The following is a 9,173-nucleotide window of genomic DNA, read 5'->3' as shown; positions in this document are numbered from 1 at the left end:
ATGGTACGTTATAGAAATTTGTTAATTTGTTGATTGACTACTACAAGGTTTAACTCTTGATGCCGAGGAGAGGGGACCAGTCTTAGCCCCGTTTTACCACACTGCAAGACTTAGGCCTTTTTTAATTACTTAGAGTACGGATTTTTTTCAAGAAAAAAGCGGGAGGTTACAGGAAAGAAAATCAGTTGCTATAATAGGCATTTTAAAATGAAAGGGAACAGGAAAAAATTTAAAAATGAAATTTTTTAATCATTCGAGTTTTCCACATAACCGTGTGGTGCTGCCCCTATATACAACGATAGCGGTACACATGGGAACTAACTCGACTGCACGAAATTTCTACTGTGGCATGCGAACAATAAGTTAGTTCACACATTCGCCGTCGACGATATGCATAGGGGCAGCACTTGACAGTTTAAATTTCACAGGAGCTATATTCTTACTGTGGCATGCGATGTAATATAGTTTTTTGATTGGAAAAATTCAGTTTACACTTCTATGAAAAAATCACAATAAAAAACCCCACTTCATTCGAAAGACAAAATTTAACCGGCGCTTTTAAAGCGGATTTCAAAGCATATTTCATAGAACTCAGTCGTACGCGGTCACATCCGAGGGGCCCGGGTTTGAATCCTGCCCGGCACATCCGAAGGGGTCCCGGGTTTGGTAATGATCGCTCTAAAGTTGTTTTAATCCACTTCCATTTTATTGTTTTCGCACTGTGTGCTGTTTTTCATTTTTAATTCACCTCCGAAGACATGATTTAATCAACACTGGAGAACACAATCATATAATCATCGCTAATCCAACATTCGCCGAATGAGAGAAAGAATCTTTTATAACGAATAGTCTTTTATTTGTTGATCATTTATATTGATAAAGAGGTAGGTGGCAGGTGTCCTGATACTGTAAATGATAACCAGGAATGTCTCCAATTTTAATCGGCCTTTAGAAACAAATTTAGAGTTGTCCAGAGGTCGGTTGCATAGGGTTCGTCATGGTGTCGGCTTAAGACCAGTCTAAGACCTACTTAGTTCTATAGCCAATCTAACAACTTAAGACCAGTCTAAAGATTTAAGACCAATTTTGGACCGAAGTCACGACTGTACATGAATGAACAGGTGTGTTCGGCCCAGTGATACTGATTGCGAGTCAGACGTGGTATGAATTATTTCTTATCATTTTCTACCTGCATTTTCCATACGAAAATGAATACCAAATCTACACAAAGCACCTATTGTGATTTTAGTTCAGTGAAAATCCAATAGAGGGCGTACATCAACGATATATGCTTTAGACCCCAAACAGTATCACAAAAACCTCCCGAAAACGCAATAAACAATGCTCTTAATTCATCTACGTATTCAAAATATATTCAAATTACTTGTAAATTAGTTAATAAGGCAACGTAATTATTTGTCTAACGTTATTGAACTTAATCAGAAACGACTGTATCACAGAAATTCCACACCAGAAATTCGGCAAACTGGTATCAGATAATAAATCAGTCGTTTCTAAAATAAGTTCAAATACGTTAGACAAATAATTACGTTGCCGAATTAATCAATTTACGACTAATTTGAATATGTTTTGAATTCATCAATGTATTTGAAACACTGCATATTTTCATTTCGGGAGGTTTTTGTAATTTTTTCTAGGGTCTAAAGGGTATTTCGACGCTTTACCCCCTCTGGTGGAATTTCACTGAACTAAAATCACAATAGATCCATTGTTAAGAATTCATAGAAATTTCCATTCATATCCCGTACAGTATTAATAACCTTATCAGCTAGTTTACGAGTAATTAGAACAGCATTTTAATTCACAGATTTATTTGAAACACTGTATATTTTCACTTCTATCAAAATCAGTCAATATCCCGTCGAGCAAAATAAAAAGATGCCTTGTTTATCATCACAGCAACATGATATAAGACGAGGGCAGGATTTTATTTCTAATCTAGTCTTTTAAGAAAAAAAAAACAGGATATAAAAACTTTTCACAAGGTTTAATTTCTATGCGGGTGGATGAATTTTTTATTTTTCTACTTTACGTCAATATTCACTTATTTCCAAAAGATATTTCATACCATTTCTAACAACTTCAAAAAGAAAAATCAATTGTAAGACATTGACTTTGAAAGAAAATGAATTTCAATACAAGATTTGAAAAGAATAACAATTAACATGAAATAAAAATTCTACAGGAAAACTACTACAAAAGATACTTTCTTTACTTATCCGAGTCGTCAGGATATCACTCTATTTGCAACCGGGATGCAAATATTGAGTCAACATTAAGCAATAAGATTGTAAGTCACTGATAGATGAAGATTCCCAGAACTAAGAACTAGGTTCACAGAACTAGGGTGTGGTATCATCAGTTCTAAGAAATCACGCTAGGGTACCGTATTGGTTCCCAGAACTAATCAATTGTGTATGGTATGGTATCATTAGTTCGCAGAAATCACGCTAGGGTACCGTATGGTGCTGCCACCAATATGTCGGTGTTGGTTCCCAGAACTAATCAATTGGGTATGGTGTGGTATCATTAGTTCGCAGAACTGACGCTAGGGTACCGTATGGTGCTGCCACTTATATTTCGGTGTTGGTTCCCAGAACTAATCAATTGTGTATGGTGTGGTATCATTAGTTCGCAGAAATCACGCTAGGGTACCGTATGGTGCTGCCACCAATATGTCGGTGTTGGTTCCCAGAACTAATCAATTGTGTATGGTATGGTATCATTAGTTCGCAGAAATCACGCTAGGGTACCGTATGGTGCTGCCACCAATATGTCGGTGTTGGTTCCCAGAACTAATCAATTGGGTATGGTGTGGTATCATTAGTTCGCAGAACTGACGCTAGGGTACCGTATGGTGCTGCCACTTATATTTCGGTGTTGGTTCCCAGAACTTATCAATTGGGTATGGTGTGGTATCATTAGTTCGCAGAAATCACGCTAGGGTACCGTATGGTGCTGCCACTAATATGTCGGTGTTGGTTCCCAAAACTAATCAATTGGGTATGGTGTGGTATCATTAGTTCGCAGAAATCACGCTAGGGTACCGTATGGTGCTGCCACCAATATGTCGGTGTTGGTTCCCAGAACTAATCAATTGTGTATGGTGTGGTATCATTAGTTCGCAGAAATTACAATAGGATACCGTATGGTGCTGCCACCAATATGTCGGTGTTGGTTCCCAGAACTAATCAATTGTGTATGGTGTGGTATCGTTAGTTCGCAGAAATCACGCTAGCGTACCGTATGGTGCTGCCACGAATATGTCGGTGTTGGTTCCCAGACCTAATCAATTGTGTATGGTGTGGTATCATTAGTTCGCAGAAATCACGCTAGGGTACCGTATGGTGCTGCCACCAATATGTCGGTGTTGGTTCCCAGTACTAATCAATTGGGTATGGTGTGGTATCATTAGTTCGCAGAAATCACGCTAGGTTACCGTATGGTGCTGCCACCAATATGTCGGTGTTGGTTCCCTGAACTAATCAATTGGGTATGGTGTGGTATCGTTAGTTCGCAGAAATCACGCTAGGGTACCGTATGGTGCTGCCACCAATATGTCGGTGTTGGTTCCCAGAACTAATCAATTGTGTATGGTGTGGTATCATTAGTTCGCAGAAATCACGCTAGGGTACCGTATGGTGCTGCCACCAATATGTCGGTGTTGGTTCCCTGAACTAATCAATTGGGTATGGTGTGGTATCATTAGTTCGCAGAAAACACGCTAGGGTACCGTATGGTGCTGCCACCAATATGTCGGTGTTGGTTCCCAGAACTAATCAATTGTGTATGGTGTGGTATCATTAGTTCGCAGAAATTACAATAGGGTACCGTATGGTGCTGCCACCAATATGTCGGTGTTGGTTCCCAGAACTAATCAATTGGGTATGGTGTGGTATCGTTAGTTCGCAGAATTCACGCTAGAGTACCGTATGGTGCTGCCACTAATATGTCGGTGTTGGTTCCCAAAACTAATCAATTGGGTATGGTGTGGTATCATTAGTTCGCAGAAATCACGCTAGGTTACCGTATGGTGCTGCCACCAATATGTCGGTGTTAGTTCCCAGTACTAATCAATTGGGTATGGTGTGGTATCATTAGTTCGCAGAAAACACGCTAGGGTACCGTATGGTGCTGCCACCAATATGTCGGTGTTGGTTCCCAGAACTAATCAATTGGGTATGGTGTGGTATCATTAGTTCGCAGAACTGACGCTAGGGTACCGTATGGTGCTGCCACTTATATTTCGGTGTTGGTTCCCAGAACTAATCAATTGGGTATGGTGTGGTATCATTAGTTCGCAGAAATCACGCTAGGGTACCGTATGGTGCTGCCACTAATATGACGGTGTTGGTTCCCAAAACTAATCAATTGGGTATGGTGTGGTATCATTAGTTCGCAGAAATCACACTAGGGTACCGTATGGTGCTGCCACCAATATGTCGGTGTTGGTTCCCAGACCTAATCAATTGTGTATGGTGTGGTATCAATAGTTCGCAGAAATCACGCTAGGGTACCGTATGGTGCTGCCACCAATATGTCGGTGTTGGTTCCCAGTACTAATCAATTGGGTATGGTGTGGTATCATTAGTTCGCAGAAATCACGCTAGGTTACCGTATGGTGCTGCCACCAATATGTCGGTGTTGGTTCCCAGTACTAATCAATTGGGTATGGTGTGGTATCATTAGTTCGCAGAAATCACGCTAGGGTACCGTATGGTGCTGCCACCAATATGTCGGTGTTGGTTCCCAAAACTAATCAATTGGGTATGGTGTGGTATCATTAGTTCGCAGAAATCACGCTAGGGTACCGTATGGTGCTGCCACCAATATGTCGGTGTTGGTTCCCAGAACTAATCAATTGTGTATGGTGTGGTATCATTAGTTCGCAGAAATTACAATAGGATACCGTATGGTGCTGCCACCAATATGTCGGTGTTGGTTCCCAGAACTAATCAATTGTGTATGGTGTGGTATCGTTAGTTCGCAGAAATCACGTTAGGGTACCGTATGGTGCTGCCACCAATATGTCGGTGTTGGTTCCCAAAACTAATCAATTGGATATGGTGTGGTATCGTTAGTTCGCAGAAATCACGCTAGCGTACCGTATGGTGCTGCCACGAATATGTCGGTGTTGGTTCCCAGACCTAATCAATTGTGTATGGTGTGGTATCATTAGTTCGCAGAAATCACGCTAGGGTACCGTATGGTGCTGCCACCAATATGTCGGTGTTGGTTCCCAGTACTAATCAATTGGGTATGGTGTGGTATCATTAGTTCGCAGAAATCACGCTAGGTTACCGTATGGTGCTGCCACCAATATGTCGGTGTTGGTTCCCTGAACTAATCAATTGGGTATGGTGTGGTATCGTTAGTTCGCAGAAATCACGCTAGGGTACCGTATGGTGCTGCCACCAATATGTCGGTGTTGGTTCCCAGAACTAATCAATTGTGTATGGTGTGGTATCATTAGTTCGCAGAAATCACGCTAGCGTACCGTATGGTGCTGCCACCAATATGTCGGTGTTGGTTCCCTGAACTAATCAATTGGGTATGGTGTGGTATCGTTAGTTCGCAGAAATCACGCTAGGGTACCGTATGGTGCTGCCACCAATATGTCGGTGTTGGTTCCCAGAACTAATCAATTGTGTATGGTGTGGTATCATTAGTTCGCAGAAATTACAATAGGGTACCGTATGGTGCTGCCACCAATATGTCGGTGTTGGTTCCCAAAACTAATCAATTGGGTATGGTGTGGTATCGTTAGTTCGCAGAAATCACGCTAGCGTACCGTATGGTGCTGCCACCAATATGTCGGTGTTGGTTCCCTGAACTAATCAATTGGGTATGGTGTGGTATCGTTAGTTCGCAGAAATCACGCTAGGGTACCGTATGGTGCTGCCACCAATATGTCGGTGTTGGTTCCCAGAACTAATCAATTGGGTATGGTGTGGTATCATTAGTTCGCAGAACTCACGCTAGAGTACCGTATGGTGCTGCCACTAATATGTCGGTGTTGGTTCCCAGAACTAATCAATTGGGTATGGTGTGGTATCATTAGTTCGCAGAAATCACGCTAGGGTACCGTATGGTGCTGCCACCAATATGTCGGTGTTGGTTCCCAGTACTAATCAATTGGGTATGGTGTGGTATCATTAGTTCGCAGAAATCACGCTAGCGTACCGTATGGTGCTGCCACCAATATGTCGGTGTTGGTTCCCAAAACTAATCAATTGTGTATGGTGTGGTATCATTAGTTCGCAGAAATCACGCTAGAGTACCGTATGGTGCTGCCACTTATATTTCGGTGTTGGTTCCCAGAACTAATCAATTGTGTATGGTGTGGTATCATTAGTTCGCAGAAATCACGCTAGGTTACCGTATGGTGCTGCCACCAATATGTCGGTGTTGGTTCCCAGTACTAATCAATTGTGTATGGTGTGGTATCATTAGTTCGCAGAAATCACGCTAGGGTACCGTATGGTGCTGCCACCAATATGTCGGTGTTGGTTCCCAGTACTAATCAATTGGGTATGGTGTGGTATCATTAGTTCGCAGAAATCACGCTAGGTTACCGTATGGTGCTGCCACCAATATGTCGGTGTTGGTTCCCTGAACTAATCAATTGGGTATGGTGTGGTATCGTTAGTTCGCAGAAATCACGCTAGGGTACCGTATGGTGCTGCCACCAATATGTCGGTGTTGGTTCCCAGAACTAATCAATTGGGTATGGTGTGGTATCATTAGTTCGCAGAACTCACGCTAGAGTACCGTATGGTGCTGCCACTAATATGTCGGTGTTGGTTCCCAGTACTAATCAATTGGGTATGGTGTGGTATCATTAGTTCGCAGAAATCACGCTAGCGTACCGTATGGTGCTGCCACCAATATGTCGGTGTTGGTTCCCAAAACTAATCAATTGGGTATGGTGTGGTATCGTTAGTTCGCAGAAATCACGCTAGCGTACTGTATGGTGCTGCCACCAATATGTCGGTGTTGGTTCCCTGAACTAATCAATTGGGTATGGTGTGGTATCGTTAGTTCGCAGAAATCACGCTAGGGTACCGTATGGTGCTGCCACCAATATGTCGGTGTTGGTTCCCAGAACTAATCAATTGGGTATGGTGTGGTATCATTAGTTCGCAGAACTCACGCTAGAGTACCGTATGGTGCTGCCACTAATATGTCGGTGTTGGTTCCCAGAACTAATCAATTGGGTATGGTGTGGTATCATTAGTTCGCAGAAATCACGCTAGGGTACCGTATGGTGCTGCCACCAATATGTCGGTGTTGGTTCCCAGTACTAATCAATTGGGTATGGTGTGGTATCATTAGTTCGCAGAAATCACGCTAGCGTACCGTATGGTGCTGCCACCAATATGTCGGTGTTGGTTCCCAAAACTAATCAATTGTGTATGGTGTGGTATCATTAGTTCGCAGAAATCACGCTAGAGTACCGTATGGTGCTGCCACTTATATTTCGGTGTTGGTTCCCAGAACTAATCAATTGTGTATGGTGTGGTATCATTAGTTCGCAGAAATCACGCTAGGTTACCGTATGGTGCTGCCACCAATATGTCGGTGTTGGTTCCCAGAACTAATCAATTGGGTATGGTGTGGTATCATTAGTTCGAAGAACTGACGTTAGGGTACCGTATGGTGCTGCCACTTATATTTCGGTGTTGGTTCCCAGAACTAATCAATTGGGTATGGTGTGGTATCATTAGTTCGCAGAAATCACGCTAGGGTACCGTATGGTGCTGCCACTTATATTTCGGTGTTGGTTCCCAGTACTAATCAATTGGGTATGGTGTGGTATCATTAGTTCGCAGAAAACACGCTAGGGTACCGTATGGTGCTGCCACCAATATGTCGGTGTTGGTTCCCAGAACTAATCAATTGGGTATGGTGTGGTATCATTAGTTCGCAGAACTGACGCTAGGGTACCGTATGGTGCTGCCACTTATATTTCGGTGTTGGTTCCCAGAACTAATCAATTGGGTATGGTGTGGTATCATTAGTTCGCAGAAATCACGCTAGGGTACCGTATGGTGCTGCCACTAATATGTCGGTGTTGGTTCCCAAAACTAATCAATTGGGTATGGTGTGGTATCATTAGTTCGCAGAAATCACGCTAGGTTACCGTATGGTGCTGCCACCAATATGTCGGTGTTGGTTCCCAAAACTAATCAATTGGGTATGGTGTGGTATCAGTAGTTCGCAGAAATCACGCTAGGGTACCGTATGGTGCTGCCACCAATATGTCGGTGTTGGTTCCCAGAACTAATCAATTGTGTATGGTGTGGTATCATTAGTTCGCAGAAATCACGCTAGGGTACCGTATGGTGCTGCCACCAATATGTCGGTGTTGGTTCCCAGAACTAATCAATTGGGTATGGTGTGGTATCATTAGTTCGCAGAACTGACGCTAGGGTACCGTATGGTGCTGCCACTTATATTTCGGTGTTGGTTCCCAGAACTAATCAATTGTGTATGGTGTGGTATCATTAGTTCGCAGAAATCACGCTAGGTTACCGTATGGTGCTGCCACCAATATGTCGGTGTTGGTTCCCAGAACTAATCAATTGGGTATGGTGTGGTATCATTAGTTCGCAGAAATCACGCTAGGTTACCGTATGGTGCTGCCACTTATATGTCGGTGTTGGTTCCCAGTACTAATCAATTGTGTATGGTATGGTATCATTAGTTCGCAGAAATCACGCTAGGGTACCGTATGGTGCTGCCACCAATATGTCGGTGTTGGTTCCCAGAACTAATCAATTGTGTATGGTATGGTATCATTAGTTCGCAGAAATCACGCTAGGGTACCGTATGGTGCTGCCACCAATATGTCGGTGTTGGTTCCCAAAACTGATCAATTGGGTATGGTGTGTTATCATTAGTTCGCAGAAATCACGCTAGGGTACCGTATGGTGCTGCCACTAATATGTCGGTGTTGGTTCCCAAAACTGATCAATTGGGTATGGTGTGGTATCATTAGTTCGCAGAAATCACGCTAGCGTACCGTATGGTGCTGCCACCAATATGTCGGTGTTGGTTCCCTGAACTAATCAATTGGGTATGGTGTGGTATCATTAGTTCGCAGAAATCACGCTAGGTTACCGTATGGTGCTGCCACCAATATGTCGGTG

The sequence above is a fragment of the Tubulanus polymorphus genome, chromosome 8, assembly GCF_964204645.1.
Source record: "Tubulanus polymorphus chromosome 8, tnTubPoly1.2, whole genome shotgun sequence".
Lineage (NCBI taxonomy): Eukaryota > Metazoa > Nemertea > Palaeonemertea > Tubulaniformes > Tubulanidae > Tubulanus > Tubulanus polymorphus.
The sequence above is the reverse complement of the archived record's forward strand: the minus strand, read 5'-3'. Positions refer to the sequence as shown.